This window comes from Stomoxys calcitrans, chromosome 4 (genome assembly GCF_963082655.1).
Source record: "Stomoxys calcitrans chromosome 4, idStoCalc2.1, whole genome shotgun sequence".
In the NCBI taxonomy this organism is placed as follows: Eukaryota; Metazoa; Arthropoda; class Insecta; order Diptera; family Muscidae; genus Stomoxys; species Stomoxys calcitrans.
Window position 1 is genome coordinate 77822370 of NC_081555.1, and position 27615 is coordinate 77849984.

General features: G+C 38.5%; 1 protein-coding gene across 1 annotated transcript in view; it reads left to right on the plus strand.

The window, feature by feature from the left end:
• The window catches only part of LOC106086554 (teneurin-a), a 1121402-nt gene that overhangs the window by 202427 nt on the left and 891360 nt on the right, over positions 1–27615 (plus strand). The window contains exon 2 of the mRNA XM_059366919.1: positions 2105–2152. The gene's annotated coding sequence lies outside the window, so the exon portion shown is untranslated. The remainder of the gene's footprint in view (positions 1–2104; positions 2153–27615) is intronic.

The following is a 27615-nucleotide window of genomic DNA, read 5'->3' on the forward strand; positions in this document are numbered from 1 at the left end:
AACTTTCAGTTCAGTTATGGTCCGAATCAGACCATAACTTCATATAGCTATAATGGCAAAGCAATTCATATCCATTTTCATTTATTTGCCTAAAAAGAGATGCCGGGCAAAGAACTCGACAAATTCGATTCATGGTGGAGGGTAAATAAGATTCGGCTCGACCGATCTTAGCACCTTACAATGGTGGCGAACTTAATCAATATGAAGCTTTCTTAGCTTCTTAGCTTTGTGTAATATTTTTTGCGATTTTTTCTGTGATTAAGGTAAGTATAGGTAAACCATAACATCTATATTTTGGCAATCGTAAAACGAAATAATTATTCTCTGGTTAAGATATTATATACAAAATAATTTGCAAGAACTATACAGGAGTCATAGTGCGAAGTGCACTTCTATATGTAACTGGCCTTAAAAGTTAACCAACTCTTTAAATTTTCTGGAGAATAACATGCCTGCAATGTTGTTTGTCCAATAAGTGAAGCAGCATACATGAGTTAAGAAAAGAAAATAGATGAAAAACGCAAACATATTTAAACAGCCATAAACAAATAAACTTGTTATCCTTTCATCGATACCAGGATATACAAAAGGAGGGAAATAAAAACGAAACTTGGTAAGAGTGCTACACATCGTTTGAAAAACGGAAGTCGAACAAAAAGAAACTGAAAAGAGAATGGAAAAAATAAGAGGTTAAACAAATTCGTTCGTTTTCCTATCAAGTTTCAGTGCTCTTGGATTGTGTCAAGGCCATTGCAATTCTTTCTTAGAAAATTGGATTACAATTTAAAGCCAGCCTAGGAAAAAAAGAAGAAATTTTTCAAGTTATTGAAATTTGATTAGTTCCTGCAATGGGTCAAAGATATTTAAGATTTGTAGTTTGGTACTTTCATTTGATAAATCTATTGCTTCTTCACATTTGAGCTTGAAAACTAGGTTGGGAAGAAAAATTGGGCATATTGACAAACAAAAATATTTAGAAAATTAGACTTTTCCGAAAAATTGGCTTTTAAATTGTTGGTCGCATAAAATCGGATAGAATAGGGATATTTTCGAGATTCTTTTTGGGTTTTGTAGAGGAAGTTATGCAAAATAAAAGTCCCGACGCTACGTGCCACACAAGCAACGCTCTTGCTCTTTTACGGGAAATGTATCTGGGCCATGTTATCTCTGGAAGAGATGCTCACAATTGTTCACCGAAATCTTGTAATTTAACACCTTGAGACTTCTTCCTTTAACATTCGCGTCGATCAAGATCTTAAGGATATAATTCGTGAAGCTATCGATGACAAAGGGCAGTCAATTTGAAAAGAGGTTGCGGATCGGACCTCGAAAAAAGAAAATCTAAGTCAGGAATTCTGCGCTACATACAAAATTTAATTTATTTATTTCCACTCCACCCCCCTAAGTTGGTTCATGTCTGATATTGTGCCTCCACCTAAGTACCGGTGTCTGTTAGCCGTCAAAGCCGGGCAATGATATAGGAAATGCTCCAACTTCTCATCATCTTCCCGCTATGCTAATACTTGCCGAACCGATTTTGCATAAGTGAGCTCGTAGACTTATGTGTCTTGTTATGACAAACAAAAAACAAATTTTGCCCATGAACATTCCACTAAGGAACAGGGGCAAACATCTCACCTATTAATGAGTGCAGTCCGATTCAAGTTTAAGCTCAATGATAAGGGACCTCCTTTTTATAGCCGAGTACGAACGGCGTGGCGCAGTGCGACACCTCTTTGGAGAGAAGTTTTACATGTCATATTACCTCACAAATGTTGCCAGCATTAGGAGGGGAAAGCCACCGCTGAAAATTTTTTCTGATGGTCTCCCCAGGATTCGAACCCAGGCGTTCAGCGTCATAGGCGGACAAGCTAACCTCTGCGCTACGGTGGCCTCTTGTTATGACACCGAAAGCTATACTGACCTCCTTCTTACTTCCTTTCAGTAACATCCTTATCTGTTAACGGCATACCTTCCTCTTTATTGTGAAATAAACATATGATCATTTATCTCAACAATTTTTTTCTTTAAATACCAAAATAACACCTCTTATGGGAAACCAATTTACAAAATTTAATATAAATTTTTTCGTTTCTTTTTTTAGGTACATTTACGTTGTCGGTTTTCATTGGCATATCTAGGGAAATAAGAGGTAAGTCAGTGATATTTACAAAATTTATCAAATCAAACCCATCTTAGCCGCTATAAAATTGAATCAGTTCGTACGTCAAGGAGTTTAAAGTAAACAAGTAAAAGCGTGCTAAGTTCGGCCGGGCCGAATCTTATATACCCTCCACCATGGATCGCATTTGTCGAGTTCTTTTCCCGGCATCTCTTCTTAGGCAAAAAAGGATATAAGAAAAGAGTTGCTCTGCTATTAAAACGATATCAAGATATGGTCCGGTTCGGACCACAATTAAATTATATGTTGGAGACCTGTGTAAAATTTCAGCCAATTCGTATAAGAATTGCGCCCATTGGGGCTCACGAAGTAAAATAGAGAGAACGATTTATATGGGATCTGTATCGGGCTATAGACCGATTCAGACCATAATAAACACGTTTGTTGATGGTCATGAGAGGATCCGTCGTACAAAATTTCAGGCATATCGGTAATAATAATTGCGACTTCTAGGGGTCAAGAAGTCAAGATCCCAGATCGGTTTATATGGCAGCTATATCAGGTTAACATAAGCATAACCACACACACAAAGCCAAAACTTGTTATCCACAAAATTTTCGGTTGCCTACTATAACCTTTAAATATGAGTATATTGCAGCTACATATTTTTCGACGTGCTGTTCCTGCGCTTCCTTTGTTAGGTCACAAAATTATTTCATTTTATTATTGGATTTTTGTCCAGCTTATACCAACGGGTTTTTGAGTTTTGTTTCGCTTTTCTATTCGAAATAGAAACAAAGACCCTATTTTACAAAATCCATTACCTGCTCATATATTTTAGATTTGTTTGCTTAGTGGTAATATGTTTACCCAGCAGAATGTATTTTCTGATCTGATCGACCATAGGCCGAGTCTTCGAGAGATTGGGTACAAAGGCGGGTTTTGGACGATACACGCTGCCGGGATTTGCTGGCCATTTCTCAGTGGGGTCGAATTAATCGAGTAAATTTTTATGCTCGGAAGATTGAATGCTGTTTGTTGTCACAAAAACGATTCGATGACCCATTACGATCATATATGTCAAATATATAGATGATGAGTCATATCAAAGGTATAGATGATGAGTCATCAGAAGCTCTTGATGTTCTGGCCATGAAAATACAAGGTGGTATCCGTTGGGCTAAAAATGTATTTAAAGTATCGAAAGAAGCATTCATGCGCTTAGGCTTCCATAAACGGTATTAGAATTACTTCACTCCTTCCGATCTTCTTAACCCCTGTACCGCTTTCATAAGGCCGAAAATGGAGTACAAATCACATGTATGGGCTGGAGATTTAAAATCATCCCTGGAGCTACTGCACCGTGTACAGAGGAGAGCGATGGTGTCGATTGGGGACAATAGGGTATCCAATTCTGTTGCCTTCCTTGAACATTATCGCAATGTTGGTAGTTTGACGCTGTTCTATCGGTACTTTCATGGTGTGTGTTCGTCTGATATTCATCGTCTTATTCCTGATATCAGGATGTTTGTCAGAAATACCAGACATACCGGGAACTTACACACGTTTGTAATTGAATGGCCAGCGGACCGGACAATGCATTATAAAGCGAAGTCTTATTTTGCCCGAACCGTTCGTATGTGGAATAGACTTCCGGCTAATGTTTTTCCCACCCACTATGACATCCAGAGATTTAAGACAACTGTCAATAAATACTACATCCTTTCCTCCAATTCCTAATTTCCATTTGCGGACGCAATGCACTCTTAATGGTGGTTTCGAGAGAAGTTAGTGTTTCGAACAACATTAGTTAGGCAAACATGGTTTTGGTGAGGCGGATATTGAAAAACAAAAATTGTGTGATTCAAATTCAAATTACATTATTAATTTGCAATAAAAAATTTTGAAAAAAAAGTTGACTTTGTGAATAGAAAAGTGTCAGTATTTGCAGAACTTTTAATGTTTTCTAAATCGTTAAAATTTTTTCTCTCGCATTTCTGCTAAACTTTAGAAAGGTCATTATTTGCTCTGTTTAGTACTCCCAATAGGGAATCGATCACTTTTTATACCCTCCACCAGAGGATGGGGATATACTAATTTCGTCATTCTGTTTGTAACACCTCGAAATATGCGTCTGAGACCCCATAAAGTATACATATTCTTGATCGTCATGTCATTTTAAGTCGATCTAGCCATGTCTGTCCGTTCGCCCGTCCATCGGTCCGTCCGACCATCCGTCTGTCTGTCGAAAGCACGCTAACTTTCGAAGGAGTAAATCTAGCCGCTTGAAATTTTGCACAAATACTTTTTGGCTCGGTTGGTATTGTAAATGGGCCAAATCGGTCCATGTTTTGATATAGTTGCCAAATAAACCGATCTTGGGTCTTTACTTCTTGAGCCTCTAGAGGGCGCAATTCCAGTCCAATTTGACCGAAATTCTGCACATGGTGTTTTGGTATCACTTCCAACAACTGTGCTAAGTATGGTTTAAATCGGTCCATAATCTGGTATAGCTGTCATATAAACCGATCTTGGATCTTGATTTCTTGAGCCTTTCGAGCGCGCAATTCTCAACCGATTTGGTTGAAATTTTGCATGAGGTGTTTTGTTATGACTTCCAATAACTGTGCTTAGTATGGTGCAAATCGGTACATAATCTGATATAGCTGCCATATAAACCGATATGGGGTCATGACTTCTTGAGCCTCTAGAAGGCGCAATTCTCATCCGATTTGGCAGACATTTTGTACATCGGCTTCTCTCATGACTTTCAACATACGTGTCTGATATGTTTTGAATCGATCAATAGCTTGATACATATAAACCGATCTCCCGATTTTGCTTCTTGAGCCCCTACAAAGCACAATTCTTATTCGAATGAACTGAAATATTACACAATGACTTCTACAATGTTTATTCATTTATGCTCCGAATCGTACTATAACTTGATATAGCTCCAATAGCATTACAGTTCTTATTCAATATTCTTTGTTTGCCTAAAAAGAGATACCGCGCATAGAACTCAACAAATGCGATCCATGGTGGAGAGTAAGATTTGGTCCGGCCGAACTTAGCACGCTCTTACTTGTTGTTATATCGTATTTCCCAGGCATGAATCTACTCAATTTGTGTCTAAAAGTGATATCGTCAATAATATTGAGAAGAACTGTTTAGCGCGCCATCTTATTGTCGATTTGTATTTAGTCGAAGATTGGTTGGTGTGTGTCTTGGGAGCGATCATCACACCTCACTGATGTGGTGAGATTTACTGGTGAATTTCTTGGCCATTTGAGATCTATACACTTTAGCATGCGTTTGAACCAATTGTCGAAGAACTTTTGCCATTCTGATTGAGGTATCTTCAAAACATGCATTCTGAACGCATCAGACGCCTCTTCAGGTGTCAAAAAACGTTGACCTCTCATTTTATTTTTTACGTACGGAAATAAAAATAACCCATTCGGAAATAAAAATAACCCATTCAGGATTATACGGCTGATGACTCATCAAATCGATGTTAGAAGTGCTCAAAAATACAGTTGTTTCGTATTTTTGGATAATTTCTTTCGACCGATCGACACGAGCCTTTTTTCGAGCGATTAACAAATTGTGTGGGATACAATACGAATTTTTTTATGTACGCTGGTCCCACTAATGCCTAAGTTTGTATCATTCTCACGAAAGGTCACTTGACAATCTTGCAATATCAGTTGGCGCACAGCATCAATGGTTTTTGGAACAACAACTGATCTTGGACGGCCTTCACAAAGTTCGTTTTGGAGTGAACTACAACCGTAGTTGAACTCACCATACCATCGATAAACACTGGTCCTTGATAAAGCTCCATCGCCAAAAACTAAATTAAGTTCATCGATGCACTGTTGTTGAGTTAATCCACGTCGAAATTTGTAAAAAATAATCGCACGACAAATCGCGCTCATATGTCCAAACGTTCTGAATACGTATAAAAATGTGAAGATTTACGATAGAGCTGGCAGTAGGCAAGGGTTGTCCAATCCCTACATAAAAAAGGCAACCCTCGTATATATACATTATGGGATCTTAGACGAATATTTTGAGGTGTTACAAACGGAATGACGCAATTGGAATACCCCAGCCCTATGTTGGAGGGTATACAAAATTATTAAAATTTTTTAAATTTTCGATAGATTTTTTAATTTTTTAATTTATCCAATTAAAAACTTTTTGAAATTTTTGGGAAATTTAATTTTATTTGGTAGCCAGATGTTTAACCTCCTGGAACATGAACTTGAAGTGCGTTGTTTGGGCAAAAGTCCGTGGACCCAAGGGCGAAATCATTCTAAGGAAAAGTTTTCACATGTCTTACAAAATTTATTATACCCTCCACCATAGGATGGGGGTATACTAATTTCGTCATTCTGTTTGCAAGACGTCGAAATTTGCTTCTGAGACCCCATATAGTATATATCTTCCTGATCGTGATGTCATTTTAAGTCGATCTAGCCATGTCCATCCGTCTGTCCGTCCATCCGTCTGTCCGTCCGTCCGTCTGTCTGTCGAAAGCACGCAAACTTTCGAAGGAGTAAAGCTAGCCACTTGAAATTTTGCACAAATATTTTTATTAGTGTAGGTCGGCTGGGATTGTAAATGGGCCAAATAGGTCCATGTTTTGATATAGCTGCCATATAAACCGATCTTGGGTATTGACTTCATGAGCCTCTAGAGTGCGCAATTCTTATTCGATTGGGATAAAATTTTGCACGACGTGTTTTGTTATGATATCCAACAACTGTGCCAAGTATGGTTTAAATCGGTTCATAACCTTATATAGCTGTCATATAAACAGATCTGGGGACTTGAGTTCTTGAGCTTCTAGAGGGCGCAATTCCTATCCGATTTGGCTGAAATTTTGCATGACGTATTTTATTCTTACTTTCAACAACTGTGTCAAATAAGGTTCAAATCGGTTTATAACCTGATATAGCTGACATATAAACCGATCTGGGATCTTGACTTCTTGAGCCTCTAGAGGTCGCAATTATTATCCGATATGCTTGACCATCAACATACGTGTTTATTATGATCTGAATCGGTCTATAGCCCGATTCAGCTCCCATATAAATCGATCTCTCTATTTTATTTCTTAAGCCCCCAAAGGGCGCAATTCTTATTCAAATTGGCTGACATTTTACACAGGTCTCCAACATATAATTTAATTGTGGTCCAAACCGGAACTTATCTTGATATCGCTCTAATAGCAGAGCAAATCTTTTCTAATATCATTTTTTGCCTAAGAAGAGATGCCGGGAAAAGAACTCGACAAATGCGATCCATGGTGGAGGGTTTATAAGATTCGGCCCGGCCGAACTTAGCACGCTTTTACTTGTTTATGGTCCGAATCGGACTATAAAATGATATAGCTCCATTAGCATAACACTTGTTTGCCTAGAAGAGATACCGCACATAGAACTCGACGAATGTTTTCCATGGTGGAGAGTAAATAAGATTCGGCCCGGCCGAACATAGCACGCTCTTGCTTGTTATGTTTTCACCAGGATCAAGCGAAGGATTTCAGCGACAAGGTTACCTCGGCTACGGTGGTATACGCTCGCAAAATCCGGATTTTTGTTTTTATATCTTACACCTTTACTGTGGTACACGGTATTATAACTTAGCTCATTTGGTTGTAAAACCCAAATGGAAGAGAGTTAGACTCACTGATAAGTATACCGATCGACTCAGAATCACTTTCTGATTCGATTTAAATATGTCCGTCTGATTTAGCTTTGTACAGGTCGCAATTTTCATCCAATCATCTTCAAATTTGACACTGGTATTTTTTTAGCCAAGAGACAAAGCCTATTGAAAATGGAAAAAGTCGGTTCAGATTTAGATATAGCCCCCATATATATATGTTCGTTTGATTTGGATCAATATTGCAATAATGTGGTAATTTTTTAATAGATTCTCTCAAAATTTGACAGGAATGATATTCATTACTGAAGAGTTTCATAGAAAGCGTCATAGGCGGTCATCCTAACCTCTGAGCGACGCTGGCCCAAATATACTTGCTACAATAAATATTGACTTTATGGTTCTACAATTTTACATAGATTGATCGCTAGACTAGACTGTAAATACTGCGAAAGATCAAATTTTTAGTAAGCAATTCATAAATGTTTTGGTGGCTATTTAAGGTTTATGCAACCAAAAAATCTAAGTATTCCTTTGGTAAATTGAATTTTTGAAATTTAGAAATAGGTCTCCGTCTTGGCATCTTAAATCGGATGGGCTATTTGCCGAATTTTTCATTTTGTGATATGACACACACAACAATATGTCGTTTAGAAAAAGTAGAAAAAGGTAAAATCAAAATCCAATCAAAGCTTTCACTTCCGTTTTTCAAGCGAAAATTTCAAAAATTCATAAACACTTTCAACAACGGGCTCGCAGTTTATTTGCTTAAGGTGTGGTACATTGTCAAACCCAATTCTGTTGTGGTTGTTGAAAGGTAACACATTTGGAAATCAAATAAAAGCGGCTATAACATAGGGTGGATTGAATTTTTAATGTTTTCTTTCAACAACAGAAATGTTCATCACTTCTCTTAGTTATAGCCATCGTTTTCCTTTGATGGTTCTAAAAATTTAAAATTTTCTGGTTATCCAAAGAACGTCAGGAGCACCCAATACACTTTGACCAACATCGTCTGTAGAGAAAACATTGAACGCAATAAAGCACACTCTATGGCACACTCACTTACAAACCCAGAGAAAGTTTCGATACATTCTGGCGGAAAGGATATTTATTGGGGTGCAATATATAAAGGCAAACAGTTTGTGGCAGGAACACACATACGTCTCTCGGCAATCTCCCTGCAAATCCTGCTGTTATTTGCATCATAGTAGTGGCACATATGGAAGGGCTCTTGGGTCTATTCTAGACTCATTCGCATATAGGCTAGATAAATTCTAATACCAAGCAAATGTGCAGAGATTTGGCGTTGGCAATAATGGATTTTGTGGTTTTTCTGATGATGGCACTTTTTTTCTTTCGTTTTGGCGTAATTCTACTACTGACTTCAGCCATGTGTAAGCAAATTATAATGAACACAACTCGCGGTTAAAGATTTATAAGATGTGCATGTAGTGGAGTGATCCAATGCCAATAGCGATTAATATGCCTCAAAATTATAACTTTAAAGAGTTTGAAAAAAATCATTGAAATTTAATCGAAAAAGTATGGCATTTCAATGAAAATTTAGTACAGGCATGTTATTGTCTAAAAATGTTAATTTTAAGAAGGAAAGTATCAAATCAATCAATCAATCAATACCCCCTGAACTTTTACATCGAGCAGAAAAACATGAGACCCAAATAAAAGCTGTTGTGGAGAAGAGTACTAATCCTATATATAACAAGTTAAAAGGCATTAATTTCGGCCGGGCCGAATCTTGGAAACCCATCACCATGAATTCTGCTAAAAACCAAAATAGCGAACTGAACAAGATATTCGAGAGACCGGTTTATATGGAAGCTATATCAGGTTACATACTGATTTGGACCGTACTTGGCACACTTGTTGGAAGTCGTAACAGAAAACCTCATGCAAAATTTTAGCTTTATCGGGAAAAAATGCGGCTTCCAGGGGCTCAAGAAGTCAAGTCCGGAGATCGGGTTATATGGGAGCTATATCAGGGTATAGACCGAATTGGACCGTACTTGGCACAGTTGTAAGTAAGTAACGGAATAACGAAACACAACGTTCAAAATTTCAGCCAAATCGCACCAAAATTGCGGCTTCTATGGGCTCAAGAATTCAAATCGGGAAATCGGTTTAAATGGGAGCTATATCATGTTATAGACTGATTTAGGTTAGGTTGAAAAGAGGGTGCAGATATTAACCCGCCCCATGCCACAGTGGACATACACCTAAGCCAGTAATCGGCTTGGTGTGCGTTCTGAAAACTATAAAGTAACCTCTTAAAAGAAAAATTTAAGTTAAGAATTACGTGCTACTTACAAAATCCTTAATTGTTTTCAATACCACTCCCCTAAGTTGGTTCATGTCTGGTATTGTGTCTCCACCTAAGTGCCGGTATGACAAAGGAAATGCTCCCACGTCTCATCATCTTCCCCGCATGCTCTACACATTCTATCACTTGCCTCACCGATGTTACATATGTGAGCTCGTAGTCCTATGTGTCCCGTTATGATACCAATAGTTATACTGACCTCCTTTTTGCTTCCTTTCCGTAATAGCCTCACCTTCTCACGATCTGGATCCCCCCATAGGATTTTCGCTGTCCTACCGACCGTTTCGCTGTTCCACAATGATGCATGCGCATTCGTCGCCCACTCCCTTAACTCGGACTGCGTCGACCCGAAAGGGTTAAGCAAGTTTATTGACGGCAGTCCTCTTACCTTCACCGCCAATTCGTTTGCCCTTTCATTTCCCCTTACTCAGTTATGGTCCGGCACCCAAGCGATGCGGATTTTCCCATCCTCAGAAAAGGTGTTAATCTCCTTCTAATACTGCAAGACTGTTTGTGACCTTACCGTCCTGGTTGTTATTACCCTTATGGCAATTTTACTGTCGGTAAAGACCGACAGTACCGACCGACCGCCTGCAGGACCGTATTATGCTCATGCAGTCTAAAACAGATCTCAATCCCTGGGTTCTCAATGTAAACCCCCAGGTCCATTCTGTCCTCTAGCTTTGATCCATCCGTGTAACATGATCTTACAGATGACAATACTAGGGTTTCGTCAATCCAAGACTGTGCCGATGGCAGCAGTGCCTCGCACTCGACTTCAAGGTTCATCTCAGGTATCCGATCGGAAATCTCTTCCCTTCCTTCCAGGTTTTCTATCGTCGCCTCGATTAACCGTGATCGTGTGATCAGCTCCCATCCTTCATTCTCATTCATCAATTCATTCTCCCATCGCCTTAAGTCCCATATCCGCAGTGGCTGCCTCACATTTAATCTGTATGTCAATGGGTCAGATATCTAGAATAGTCTCCCCTGCCCTAGTGGGCGTGGTCCTCATCGCTCCGCCTATGCCAAGACAACATGTTCTCTGAACCTGTTGAATGGTCCTTAAGTTGCACTTTTTCTCCATAGGAGCCCACCAAGCTAAAGAGGCGTAAGTAATTATTGGCCTAATCACGCTCTTGAAGAGCCAGTGGACTATACTCGGATTCAGGCCCCATAAACTGATTTAGTCCGTACTTAGCACAACTGTTGGAAGTCATAACAGAAAACAACGTGCAAATTTTCAGCCAAATCGGACAAAAATTGCTGCTTCAAGGGGCAGAAGTCAAATCAGGAGATCGGTTTATATGGGAGCTATATCGAAATCTAAACCAATATGACCCATTTGCAATCCCCAACGACCTATCTGAGCAAAATTTCAAACAGCTGGCTCCACGCGTTTAACAGCTATCATGATTTCGATAGACGGACATGGCTAGATCGACTCAGAACGTCGAGACGATCAAGAATATATATACTTTATATGGTCTTATCCTATACCCTCATCCTATGGTGGTAGGTATAAAAATTAATGTGTATTTGTTTGTTTTTACGTATGTTCCATGTAGACTAAAAAACGGCTGAACCGATTTTTTAAAATTTTCACAGATGGTGCATTATGGACCCGTAGTGAAAATAAAGTCCTAATTTTCAGAAGTAGCAGATCTCGGAAATGGGTATTGCGATTTTAGCGAAATTTTGTGTGCTCTCTTATACCAAACCGAAATTTGGTATCCAAATTTCGGATGTACCTAGGCGGGCCGCCCCACCAACAAAACCTACCAAATATATATATTGACCAATCACGATAATGTGGGACTCAAATGAATGTTATTTAAGATTAGAAATCGTATCTGATATCCAATTGTCGGACCAAGTGTTTGGCGGGCCACACCAACCCCCGAAATACCCCTAAATCTGACATACTTACCGACCATGCCAACGTGGGGCTCAAATAAAAGGTATTTGGGTGTAGAACACGAATCTGATATCCAAATGTGTGACCAAGTTGTTGGGGGCTGGAGGGGCGGCCCCCAAAAACCCCTCCCAAAGATTAAAAATTTACCGACCATGGCAATATGTGGGTCAAATAAAAGGTATTTGAGATTAGATAACCAATTTCTGGGGCCCAGTGTTTGAGGATCCCATAAACTCCCTTTAAACCAATGCCAATATGGGGTTTAAATGAATGGTATTTGAGAGTAGAGCACGATGCTGATATTTTTTCAGGGATAAGTGTCTGGGGGACCATCTCACGCCCGAAAGTATCCCTAAATAGGGCATACATATTTTCCAATCATGGCAATATGGGGCTCAAAGAAAAGGTTTTTGAGAATAGAGCACAAAATTTATACCTACTTTCGGGAGTCCACACTGGGGCTCCACACCAATCCCTAAACTCACCAACCACCACCCAGGCGAATACCACCGCCTTTCCCATGGGAATATCGCTTTCAAATAAAGTCTTTTGAGAATGGAGTACATCTAGCATCCCAATTTAAATGACCCTTTACCCTCCGAGTGAATTCACAGTTCAACAAAGGTAATATGGCATTCAGATAAAGGCATTTTCGGCTAGTTTTTATACCCACCACCATAATCTAGTCAATCCGTTTGTAATAGCTCGAAATATTCGTCTAAGACCCCCTAATGTACATATATTTTTGATCGCCTGGACGTTCTGAGTCGATTTAGCCATGTCCGTCCGTCCGTCGAAATCACGATAGCGGTCGAACGCGCAAAGCTATCCGCTTGAAATTTTGCACAGGTACTTAACATTGATATAGTTCTTTGGGGATTGCAAATGGGCTATATCGGTTCAAATTAAGATATAGCTCCCATATAAACCGATCTTCCGATTTGACTTCTTGAGCCCCTAGAAGGCGCAATTTTTGTTCGATTTGGCTGAAACTGAGCATGTATTGTTTTGTAATGACTTTCAACAATTGTGCCAAGTACGGTATAAATCGGTTTATAATCTCATATAGCTCCCATATAAACCCATCTCCCAATTAGACTCCTAGAAGCCGCGATTTTTGTCTGATTTGGCTGAAATTTTGCACATTGTGTTCTGTTATGACTTTCAACAATTGTGCCAAGTACGGTCTAAATCTATCATTAACTGACAAATAAACCGATCTCCAGATTTGACTTCTCGAGCCCTTACAAGCCTCAATTTTCGTCCGATTTTTATACCCTCCACCATAAGATGGGGGGTATACTAATTTCGTCATTCTGTTTGTAACTACTCGAAATATTCGTCTGAGACCCCATAAAGTATATATATTCTTGATCGTCGCGACATTTTAAGTCGATCAAGCCATGTCCGTCCGTCTGTCCGTCCGTCCGTCCGTCCGTCCGTCTGTCTGTCGAAAGCACGCTAACTTCCGAAGGAGTAAAGCTAGCCGCTTGAAATTTTGCACAAATATTTCTTATTAGTGTAGGTCGGTTGGTATTGTAAATGGGCCATATCGGTAAATGTTTTGATATAGCTGCCATTTAAACCGATCTTGGGTCTTGACTTCTTGAGCCTCTAGCGTGCGCAATTTTTATCCGATCAGAATGAAATTTTGCACGACGTGTTTTGTTATGACATCCAACAACTGTGCCAAGTATGGTTCAAATCGGTCCATAACCTGATATAGCTGCCATATAAACCGATCTTGTGTCTTGACTTCTTGAGCCTCTAGAGTGCGCAATTCTTATCCGATTGGAATGAAATTTTGCACGACGTGTTTTGTTATTATATCCAACAACTGTGCCAAGTATGGTTCAAATCGGTTAATAACCTGATATAGCTGCCATATAAACCGATCTTGGGTCTTGACTTCTTAAGCCTCTAGAGGGCGCAATTCTTATCCGATTGGAATGGAATTTCGCACGACGTGTTTTGTTATGATACCCAACAACAGTGCCAAGTATGGTTTAAATCGGTTCATAACCTGATATAGCTGCCATATAAACCGATCTTGGGTCTTGACTTCTTGAGCCTCTAGAGGGCACAATTCTTATCCGATTTGAATGAGTTTTAGCACGAAGTATTTCGTCGTGATATCCAACTACTGTGCCAAGTATGGTTCAAATCGGTCCATAACCTGATATAGCTGTCATATAAACAGATCTGGGGATTTGACTTCTTGAGCTTCTAGAGGGCGCAATTCCATCCGATTTGGCTGAAATTTTGCATGACGTATTTTATTTTTACTTTCAACAATTGTGTCAAATAAGGTTCAAATCGGTTCATAACCTGATATAGCTGCCATATAAACCGATCTGGGATCTTGACTTCTTGACCCCTAGAGGTCGCAATTATTATCCGATATGCCTGAAATTTTGTACGATGGATCCTCTCATGACCGTCAACAAACGTGTTGATTATGTTCTGAATCAGTCTATAGCCCGATACAGATCCCATATAAATCGTTCTCTCTATTTTACTTTGTGAGCCCCAATGGGCGCAATTCTTATACGAATTGGCTGAAATTTTACACAGGTCTCCAACATATAATTTAATTGTGGTCCGAACCGGACCATATCTTGATATCGTTTTAATAGCAGAGCAACTCTTTTCTTATATCCTTTTTTGACTAAGAAGAGATGCCGGGAAAAAAACTCGGCAAATGCGATCCATGGTGGAGGGTATATAAGATTCGGCCAGGCCGAACCTTACACGCTTTTACTTGTTTTGAAATTTTGTAGTATTTTGTTATGACAACCAACAACTGTGCTAAATCAGCCTGTAACCTGATAAAACTCCCATATAACCCATTCTCTCGATCTTGGCCATATCGGTCCATGTTTTGATATAGCTGCCATATAAACAGATCTTGGGTCTTTACTTCTTGAGCCTCTAGAGTGCGCGATTCTTATCCGATTGGAATCAAATTTTGCACGACGTGTTTTGTTATGATATCCAAAAACTGTGTCAAATAAGGTTCAAATCGGATCATAACCTGATATAGCTGCCATATAAACCGATCTTGGGTCTTGATTTCTTGAGCCTCTAGAGTGCGCGATTCTTATCCGATTGGAATGAAATTTTGCACGACGTGTTTTGTTATGATATCCATCAACTGTGCCAGGCATGGTTCAAATCGGTCCATAACCTGATATAGCTGCCATATAAGCCGGTCTTGGGTCTTGATTTCTTGAGCCTCTAGAGTGCGCAATTCTTATCCTACTGGAATGAAATCTTGCACGACGTGTTTTGTTATGATATTCAACAACTGTGCCAAGTATGGTTCAAATCGGTTCATAACCTAATATAGCTGTCATATAAACTGATCTTGGGTCATGATTTCATGAGCCTCTAGAGGGCGCAATTCTTATCCGATTTGAATAATTTTTTGCACGAAGTATTTTGTTATGATATCCAACAACTGTGTCAAGTATGGTGCAAATCGGTCCATAACCTGATATAGCTGTCATATAAACAGATCTGGGGACTTCTGGGGACTTCTTGAGCTTCTAGAGGGCGCAATTCCTATCCAATTTGACTGAAATTTTGCATGACGTATATTATTCTTACTTTCAATAACTGTGTCAAATAAGGTTCAAATCGCTTCATAACCCGATATAGCTGCCATATAAACTGATCTGGGATCTTGACTTCTTGAGCCTCTAGAGGTCGCAATTATTATCCGATTTGCCTGAAATTTTTGTACGACGGATCCTCTCATGACCATCAACATACGTGTTTATTATGGTCTGAATCGGTCTATAGCCCGATATTGAGCCCCCAAAGAGCGCAATTCTTATTCGAATAGGCTGACATTTTACACAGCTCTCCAACATATAATATAATTGTGGTCCAAACGGAACCATATCTTGATATTGCTCTATTAGCAGAGCAAGTTTTTTCTTATATCCTTTTTTGCCTAAGAAGAGATGCCGGGAAAAGAACTCGACAAATGCGATCCATGGTGGAGGGTATATAAGATTCGGCCCGGCCGAACTTAGCACGCTTTTACTTGTTCTTGTTATTATTTGTCTTTAACATTACTATTGGCATACCAAAGTTTTAGGCACAGAGCTGCCCTTTTAATACATGATTTCTTTGAACTGTATTCAATAAACTATTTCATTGTCAAAAGTATCATTGAGATGTTGGTGTTTTTTCCATTAGTTGTGGCATAGTTTCTAAATATTTAATTCGAAAAACTATGAAACAGTTTAAAAAAATATATATGTAGGTTTCCGTGCAATTATTAAAACACTCAAATCAAATTCTCATTTCCACGCTCTTTATGTATGCATACAGCATTTACAATTGCATATGAAATTTTAAACTTTTATGTTGTTGTAGCTCCATTTATGCCCAACTAACTACACATTTGAAATATAAGCATTACGGCGGACTTTAATAACTCAATATTACACATAAAAAATTTTACTTTTGTTAACGAATCACACGGTGAGCATTCATTTGGCTAAATTGCAAGTGGGAGGAAAAACAAAGCAAAATTTTTTTATATTTTTGTATCTCAAATATTTGTTTTGCCGAACATTTATATTCTTGACATTCAATGTGTAAATTGAATATTCTGCTTCGCACTCAAAGTGCCTGCAACAGAGCTGGGCATGCTTTTTATATTGTTGTTTGTTATTAAAAAAGTTTTTAACGCTCGCACTTTTTTCCGCTAATTCAGAGTTTATTAATAATTCCCTGTATTTTTTGAGCACTTCATAAAATTTTTAAGCCGTGCGAATTGGCGAACAGTAACAACCCTCGAATAAGAAATGCGATAAGCCGTGAAATATACTGAATATATATGTATATTATTTCAAGTTGTTCTTTTTTTTGGTTTTTATGACACACGAAAATTAGATGAACTTTTTGAAAAAGCTGAGCATACGAAACGGGATGAAAGCAGATATAACAAAAACAAAAATTATCATTTGATTTTGGCATTTAAAACGATTGAAAATTTAAGTGGGCAACGAGTAACATCTAGTGCGCGCCAATCCCATGAATCGCATTTAAGCAGTTCTTTAAAATTTTTCAGGAATTACAACAAACCCAATTTCGTTTCCTGGAATTCTCACGAAAAATGTACTCTTAAAATCAACTGGAACAAGTTAATTTTTTTAAGTCAACTATGTTACAGCAATTGCTATTCATAACAATTTCGGAGCAACGTATTAATTATACGAAAAGTTACAAGTAACAACGCACTCGGCACAATTTCAGACGACCCGAACCTTGTATATCCACCATAATGAATAAGATTTTATTTCATGTGGATTAGCTTGAAGAAAATAAGGGCTTTTAGGGGGATAAAGAAGTAAAATAGGGGGTTCGTAAATTATAATTTTGCAACTATCTTAAAGGTTTGAGAATTCGAGGTTTTAATTTACTCAATATATCGGTTTATATGGGGTTTTATGTAGTCGTGGACGTGTCTGGCCTACATAGTGGAGGTGTTTAAGGTCATTAGTGTACTCTTTTGCACAACGCTTTCCCCGCCGACTACCACAATATCTGAGAAGTTTGCTCAAAATCTGTTCAGATTTAGATATAGCTCCCATATATATGTTCGTCAGGTTTTGGCTAAATTGCAATAATGTTGTCATTTATCAACCGTAGTTAATAAAGTTTGAACTATACTTGGCATGTTCTTAGCGGTAATTGAAGAAGTCATTGCGCAAAATTTTAGCAGAATCGGCTCAAGAAATATAATTGGAAGATTATATTACTCTACATTTTAAAGTGGAACTTTCCGGTCTATTTACAATCCTAAACAACGCACACTTATAAAAAGAATTTGAACAAAATTAAACGGGTAGCGTTACTCGTTCGAAATTTATCGTACTTTTGATAGACTATGTCAGCTGTTTTATGAAAAGCAGCTGTTACATGAAAATACAAAAGCTAACGCCAAAATGGACCAAAAAAGCAGAGGTGAGTGAAATATTAAAAATATTGTTGTTTGTTTCTTTTTCAAGACGAGCTCTTTGATACAATTACCACATTAACCACACTCTACAACCCTGACTATTAGCTGTACATCTTCAGATTGGTTTATAATTTAACTATGAATCGTCTTACATACGAACAACTCTTGCAAATTATTGAACTTTATTATCAAAATACGTGCTCTGTTAAGAAAGTTTATCGCGCTAAAATTCTGTTCAGCGACCAAGCTCATTTTTGATTCAATGGGTACGAAAACAAGCAGTATTTTCCATTTTAGAGTGAAAATCAGCTAGAAGCATTGCAAGAGCTACCAATGCATCCAGAAAAAGTCATATTTTGGTGCGGCTTATGGGCTGGTGGCATCATTGGACCGTACTTTTTCAAAGAAGATGCGAATCGAAAGGTAACTTTTTTGCCCAAAATGCAAGAGCTTGACTTGCATGGCATGATGTCCATACAGCACGCGTAACAAAGGACTTTTTGAGAGTCGAGTTCGGTGAACATATTATTTAACGTCCGGGAACGGTGTGGCTATGTTAGCTCGCTTCAATTGACGCATTGGAAGACAACATTGAAGCATTTATTCGTGAGATACCGGTCGAAATTTCGGAAAGTGTTTGCCAAAATTGAACTAAGCGGATGAACCATTTGAGGCGCAGTCACAATATTCGCACGACATAACCTTCAAACATTAAATTATATGAACCGTTCCATTGATTCAAATAAAGATAACATGAATTTTTTTGAATTTTATGTGTTTTTATAACCACCATCGAAGTATGGGGGTGTATTCATTTTGTCATTCCTATAAAGTATATATATTCTTGATCAGCGTAAAAATCTAAGACGATCTAGCCATGTCCGTCCGTCTGTCTGTTGAAATCACCCTACAGTCTTTAAAACTAGAGATATTGAGCTGAAACTTTGCAGAAATTCTATTTTTGTCCCTAAGCAGGTTAAGTTCGAAGAAGTGCTATGTTGGACTATATCTTAATATAGCCCCGGTTTAAGGTCTTAGGTCCATAAAATCCACATTTATTATCCGATTTTGCTGAAATTTCGGACAGTGAGTTGGGTTAAGCACTTCGACATCCTTTGTCAATCTGGCCTAGATCGGTTCAGAATTGGAAATAGCTGCCTTATAAACCGATCCGCACTTTAGGGTCAAAGGCCCATAAAAGCCACATTTACTATCCGATTTTTCCAAAATTTGGGAGAGTGAGTTGTTAGGCCAGTCGACATTCTTCTTCAATTTTGTCAAGATATAGTGCGACATAACCCATCTTCGAATTTAATATGCTTATGGACAAATCTATCCATAGATTTTTACGCTGATCAAGAATATATATATACTTTATAGGGTCGGAAATGAATATTTCGATGTGTTGCAAACGGAACGATAAAGTGAATATACCCCCATCCTTCGGTGGTGGGTATAAAAATATGTATGTTCATGAATCTACTACTTGTGTACCCTTTCGAATATAATATACTGCTATAGCTTGAAATTTCCGCAGTGCGACGCCTGTTTGGGAAGAAGTTTTTACATGGTATAGTAATGTCCTAAGATTTGTTTGATGTCTTCGCCTGGATTCGAACCCAGGCCCTCAGCGTCATGGGTGGACATGTTAACCTCTGCGCTACAAAGGCCTTCTAATGTTTCAACTACTTTAGTAATGCACACTCATAAGTAATTATACTGGGAAGGGTAGTCATCGGCTTTAGCTTGGCGAAAACCAACACTTACGCCAATCACTATCATCAACATACTAGTTCTTATAATAAACGACATCGATCCGCAATCCTTCGACTGTCATTTGCTGAAACCACCCTCCATCCACTTTTATCCCGATGACGTAAATATCATGTATCGAAAATGCAAATAGGCACTAATAATGCCATGAACTGGAGGTCACACACATTACAATGTGTTGATGTTCCTATAATTGCACGCCATAATTACTTGTGACAGGAGAAAATGTTGATGGCTACTTTTATTGCAATTGACCATCAGCAATTGCAATAATGATGTCAATCCCAAACAAGGACAATAAGAGCAACAGCATCAGAAGTTGCAACAGCTCCAGCTGACTGAACTGTAATTAAGTTTAAACATTATAAATTATTTAAGATCTTATCGCAAAGTTCACTTTGTGTGTGTGAGTGTGTATACGAAAATTAAGATAAAAAACTATTTGAAAAAAAAAGAAACAAAATGAAAAGAAGCAAGTAAAAGTGTGCTAAGTTTGGCCAGGCCGAATCTTATATACCCTCCACCATGGATCGCATTTGTCGAGTTCTTTTCCTAGCATCTCTTCTTAGGAAAACCTGGATATATGAAAAGATTTGCTCTGCTATTAGAGCGATATCAAGATATGGTCCGGTTTGGACCACAATTAAATTATATGTTGAAGACCTGTGTAAAATGTCAGCCAATTCGAATAAGAATTGCGCCCTTTGGGGCCTCAAGAAGTGAAATAGAGATATCGATTTATATGGGAGCTGTATCGGGCTATAGACCGATTCAGACCATAATAAACACGTATGTTGATGGTAATGAAAGAATCCGTCATACAAAATTTCAGACAAATCGGATAATAATTGCGACCTCTGGAGGCTCAAGAAGTCAAGATCCCATATCGGTTTATATGACAGCTATATCAGGTTATGAACCGATTTGAACCTTATTTGACACAGTAGTTGAAAGTAAGAATAAAATTTCAGCCAAATCGGATAGGAATGGCGCCCTCTAGAAGCTCAAAAAGTCAAGTCCCCATATCTGTTTATATGACAGTTATATCAGGTTATGGACCGATTTGAACCATACTTGGCACAGTTGTTGGATATCATTACAAACTACTTCGAGCCAAAATTCATTACAATCGGATAAGAATTGCGCACTCTAGAGGCTCAAGAAGTCAAGACCCACGATCGGTTTATATGGCAGCTATATCAGGTTATAGAACGATTTGAACCATACTTGGCACAGTTGTTGGATATTATTACAAAATACTACGTGCCAAAATTCATTACAATCGGATAAGAATTGCGCACTGTAGAGGCTCAAGAAGTCAAGACCCACGATCGGTTTATATGGCAGCTATATCAGGTTATAGACCGATTTGAACCATACTTGGCACAGTTGTTGGATATCATTACAAAACACGTCGTGCGAAATTTCATTCCAAGCGTATAAGAATTGCGCACTCTAGAGGCTCAAGAAGTCAAGACCCAAGATCGGTTTATATGCCAGCTATATCAGGTTATGGACCGATTTGAATCATTCTGAACACAGTTGTTGGATATCATAACAAAACACGTCGTGCAAAATTTCATTCCAATCGAATAAGAATTGCGCACTCTAGAGGCTCAAAAAGGCAAGACCCAAGATCGGTTCATATGGCAGCTATATCAAAACGTGGAGCGATATGGCCCATTTACAATACCAACCGACCTACACTAATAAGAAGTATTTGTGCAAAATTTCAAGCGGCTAGCTTTACTCCTTCGGAAGTTAGCGTGCTTTCGACAGACAGACGGACGGACGGACGGACATGGCTAGATCGACATAAAATGTCACTACGATCAAGAATATATATACTTTATGGGGTCTCAGACGAATATTTCGAGTAGTTACAAACAGAATGACGAAATTAGTATACCCCCCATCCTATGGTGGAAGGTATAAAAAAAAACAAAATGACCAAACATCATATACACAGCTTCAGGCATTTGTGCCACTTCAATGGTGGCATAAAAGGCAGGAAGCATTTTTCATTTTGTGGGTGAATACTCTGCTTCGTAGCTTTATGGCTTGTTGTGCCATTATAAAATATTAAATGTTATAACCTTTTAATCGAACTTTGGCTCAACAGCAATATTCTGAAATAAACATTAAAAGCTGGTTGAGCATTAAATATTATGCTTTCGTTTCTCAAAATTCTCGACCGTAGTAATTTTTATACGAAATGCAAAAAATCCTTCATAAAGAATACGAACAAAGTGTGTATGCGTTTGCGAAATGCTGAAAATGCATGAACAGAGTATGATATATCGAGCTAACATGCAACATCGTTTTTAATTTCTGAATTTAAATGCATCAGCCATGCAATATTTTATTGTATCCTCAAGAATCAACCATCAATATATCTAGGTCAGAGAGGACAAGAGAACTTTTAGTGAAAAGAAAAAATCGGATATTCACCAATGAGTCTACTCATAACAACTCATACTTGGGCCAAACATCTAGAGGGGAATGGAGCGAGATTTTATAATAATAGCGGGCCTTTTATAATCTTATCAAAGTATCGACATTGATGGTGTAAAATAAAACATCCCTGTAAAATATTTATGTCATAGGCTTTGCAACACATCGAAATATCCATTTCCGTCCCTATAAAGTATATATATTCTAGATCAGCGTAAAAATCTAAGACGATATAGCCATGTCCGTCCGATCCGCCGATTTAGGGTCTTATTGCTGATTATGCTGAAATTTGGGACAGTGAGTTGTGTTAGGCCCTTCGACATTCTTCGTTAATTTGGCCCAGGTCGGTTTAGATTTGGATATAGCTGCCATATAGACCGATTCTCCGATTTAGGATCTTAGGCCCATTAAAGCCACATTTATTATCCGATTTTGCTAAAATTTGGGACAGTGAGATGTCTTAGGCCCAGTGACTTATGTTAGGCTTTTAGACATGTGTGTTGCCCAAATTCGTTCACCAATTATCGATAGTGCCGGAGTGTAGAAGATAAAAGATGTGAGTAGCAGTATTGTTCTTGACTATACTTGAGGAAATGGTAATGTTGTGGCGGATTTCGACAGATGGACGGACGGACATCGCTTGATCGACTCAGAGCATTGAGACGATCAAGAATAAATATACTTTATGGGGTCTTAGACGAATATTTCGAGGTGTTACAAACGGAATGACTAGATTAGTAAAAATTGCTAAGCTATTGGAGCTATATCAAGTTATGGTCCATTATTGAACTGAATGTTGGAGACCACAGTAGAAGTCATTGCGCAAAATTTCAGATATATCGACTCAGGGGCGCAAGAATGAAAATAGGTAGATCGGTTTATAGGTGAACTGTATCAGGCTATAGACCGATTAAGACCATATTGAACACGTATATTGAAGGACATGGCACAAGCCGTTGTACAAAATATATGGTAGCTATATCTGGTTATGCACCGATTTGAACAGTATTCGGCATAGCTGTTGGAAGTCATATCAAACTACGTCATGCAAAAGTTCTAGTCGCTCAAGAAGTCAAGATTCAAGATCGGTTTATATGGCACTTATATCAGGTTAATTACCGATTTGCACCATACTTGACACAGTTGTTGGAAGTAAACACGTCGTAATAAAACACGTAGTGCAACATTTCAGCCAAATCGGATAGGAATTGCGCCTTATAGAGGCTCAAGAAGTCAAGATCCCTGATCGATTTATATGACAGCCATATCAGGTTATGGATTATACTTAGCACAGTTGTTGGAAATCGTAACAAAACACCTCGTGAAAAATGTCAGCCTAATCGGATAAGAATTGCGCCCTCTAGAAGCTAAGAAGTCAAGATTCCAGATCGATTTATATGGCAGCTATATGAAAACATGGACCGATATGGCCGATTTACAATCCCAACCGACCTTCACTGGTAAAAAGTATTTGTGAAAATTTTCAAGCGGCCAGCTTTACTCCTTCGATAGTAAGCGTGCTTTAGACAAACGGAAGAATATGGCTAGATCGACCAAAAATGTCATGACGATCAAGAATATATGTACTTTATGGGGTCTTACACAATTATTCCGAAGAGTTACAAACAGAATGATGAAATTAGTTTACCCCCATCCTATGGTGGAGGATACAAAAAGCTCAAAAAACCCAAATGGGGTAAAAACGGGCAAAACGTTTTGAATAAATGTATATATAATCAAGGATACCCTGAATTAAAAACAAGTAAAAGCGTGCTAAGTTCGGCCGGGCCGAATCTTATATACCCTCCACCATGGATCGCATTTGTCGAGTTCTTTTCCCGGCATCTCTTCTTAGGCAAAAAACGTTATTAGAAAAGATTTGCTCTGCTATTAGAGCGATATCAAGATATGGTCCGGTTTAGACCACAATTAAATTATATGTTGGAGATCTGTGTAAAATGTCGGCCACTCGAACAAGAATTGCGCCCTTTGGGGGCTCAAGAAGTAAAATAGAGAGATCGACTTCTATGGGAGCTGTATCGGGCTATAGACCGACGCAGACCATAATAAACACGTATGTTGATGGTCATGAGAGGATCTGTCGTACAAAATTTCAGGCAAATCGGATAATAAATGTGACCTCTAGAGGCTCGAGAAGTCAAGATAGCAGATCGGTTTGTATGACAGCTATATCAGGTTAAGAACCAATTTTAACCTTATTTGACACAGTTGTTGAAAGTAAAATACGTCATGCAAAATATCAGCGAAATCGGATAGGAATTGCGCCATCTAGAAGCTCAAGGAGTCAAGTCCCCAGATCTGTTTATATGACAGCTATATTAGGTATGAACCGATTTGAACAATACTTGGCACATTTGTTGGATATCATAACAAAATACTTCGTGCTAAAATTCATTCCAATCGGATACGAATTGCGCACTCTAGAGGCTCAAGAAGTCAAGACCCATAATCGGTTTATATGCCAGCTATATCAGGTTATGGACCGATTTGAACCATACTTGGCACAGTTGTTGGATATCATAACAAAACACGACGTGCAAAATTTCATTTCAATCGGATAGGTATTGCGCACTCCAGGAGCTCAAGAAGTCAAGACCCATGATCGGTTTATATGACAGCTATATCAGGTTACCGACCGATTTGAATTATAATTGGCACAGTTGTTGGATATCATAACAAAACACATCGTGCAAAATTTCATACCAATCGGATACGAATTGCGCACTCTAGAGGCTCAAGAAGTCAAGACCCAACACGGTGGCCCATTTACAATACCAACCGACCTACACTAATAAGAAGTATTTATGCAAAATTTCAAACGACTTGCTTTACTCCTTCGGAAGTTAGCGTGCTTTCGAAAAACAGACGGACGGACGGACATGGCTAGATCGACATAAAATGTTGCGACGATCAAAAAAGTATATACTTTATGGGGTCTCAGACGAATATATCGAGTAGTTACAAACAAAATGACGAAATTAGTATACCCCCCATCCTATGGTGGAGGGTATAATAACCAAGACTTGCAGCTTAATTCGTTTTAATAGTCAGCTATATTACCATGTTTTTCTTAAAAAGAAATAAACAAATTTTAAGTCTTCAGAATTTTTTATTTGGCGATATGAATAATTATGATTTCCGCTGTAGCAAAATTATGGTACAAAATTTGACGAAACCATTTAATTTTGAACAGGTAAGAGCGTGCTAAGTTCGGCAGGGCCGAATCTTATATACTCTCCACCATGGATGGCTCTCTTTCTCTTTTTAGGCAAACAAAGAATAATCTTATTCATTATTCTTTGTTTGCCTAAAACAAAACTGTTATGCTATTGGAGCTATATCAAGTTATAGTCCGATTGGGAACATAACTGAATTGAATGCTGAACATTGCAGAAGTCATTGTGTAATATTTCCGTCCATTCGGCTAAGAATTGCGCCTTGTAGGGGATAAGAAGCTAAATCGGGAGATCGGTTTACAGTGGAGCTGTATCAAGCTATTGATCGATTCAGATCATATTAGACACGTATGTTGAATGCCACGGGAGAAGTCGTTCAACAAAATTTCGGCAAAATCTGATGAGAATTGCGCCCTCTAGATTCTCAAGAATTCAAGATCTAAAATCGGTTTATATGGCAGCTATATCAAAACATGAATCGACTTGGACCATTTACAATCCCAACCGACCTATACTAATAAAAAGTATTTTTGCAAAATTTCAAGCGCCTAGCTTTACTCCTTCGAAAGTTAGCGTGCTTTGGTCATGGCTAGATTGACTTAAAATGACATGACGATCATGTCAACGGGTAACCGGTGGGCTACCCGCTGAACTATTTTAGACCGAAGCCGACACGCTGATAAGGCGTATGCATCAGCTTGTCTCCGCAATCTGTCTAGAAGAACGCATACTCGATGATTGGAACCTCAGCATACTATGTCCCGTACACAAGAAAGGAGACAAGACGGAATGTGCCAACTACATAGGAATAAGTCTACTCCCAACGTATATAAGATACTTTCGAGCGTACTGTGTGAAAGATTAAAACCCAAGAGTCAATGAGATAATTGGGCCCTATCAATGCGCCTTAGACCTGCAAAATCCACCCTAGACCAGATATTCACACTGCGCCAAATCCTGGAAAAGACCCGAAGGGACAAATCAACACCTGACATCTTTTCGTTGACTGCAAAGCCGCCTTCGACAGCCCTAAACGTTCAAAGATATTTCAAGCCATATCTGAGTTTAATATCCCTGCAAAACTGATACGACTTTGCAGGATGACACTTGCTGATATACGTTCCCCAGTTAAAATGGGAAAAAACCTCTCCGAACCGTTCAATACCAAACGAGGTTTCAGACAAGGAGACAGCCTATCGTGTGATCTCTCTAATATCCCGCTGTAGAAGATCATACGAGATGTTGGTGTGAATAGGCATGGCACACTACTCACAAGAGAACATATGCTACTTGCCTATGCCGACGACATCGATATGACAGATCGGTCACCGGAAGAAGCAAATGCAGCAGTAGCAGTAAATACAGATAAGACAATGTTGATAATATCAACTCCTACAAAGCTCTGTAAACCCGACCAGATAAAGAAAATGGAGAAAGTTTAATGGGGTGCTTAGCCCACCCCCAGAGTCTTTCTACGCTTATGCTTACGTTATAGTCTGCACAAATATGAGCCGTAATAATATGTTCCTAATGAAGAATAATTCTGGCTTTCAATGAAAGTCTATCTACAACTATTTTATCGTATGTTCTTAATCACATACAATTAAATTTTTCTTTAACTAAAGTTCCTGAGTATGTCACCTAATATCTGTCACATTACCTACGGTCTAATAAAAGGTTTTCCAACTAAGTTATTTGATATGGCTATGACAGACATTTAAAAATCCCTTTTTACTTCTCTAAACCGTATTTCACAAACAGTATGACCCTTGACCCTTCCGTATATTTTAAAAAATTCATAACATGGGGGAAGACATCTTTATAATAATGTGCAGAACACATACAGTTTTTCTCCAATTTATAACAGCCTTAAATTTAGCATTAGAAAGGAGTTCTAAAACAGGTCGTTAAAATAACACCAAATATTTGAGTTAGAACGTTACCAGAATTCTAAATGATCGACCCTTAACTACGTTTTTTGGCTTTGCTTCGAATCGTATTTTCCTTTTTTCTGATGTTTGCATCGTTGCCCTTGCTTTTCGCGCTCTGCACTTAAGATAATGTTTTGACCCATTTCTGTGACCATTTAACGTAATTTTATACCAAAGAGGGGCAAACAAAATTAAAATGAATGCTAACATTTGCCAAACAGGAGCA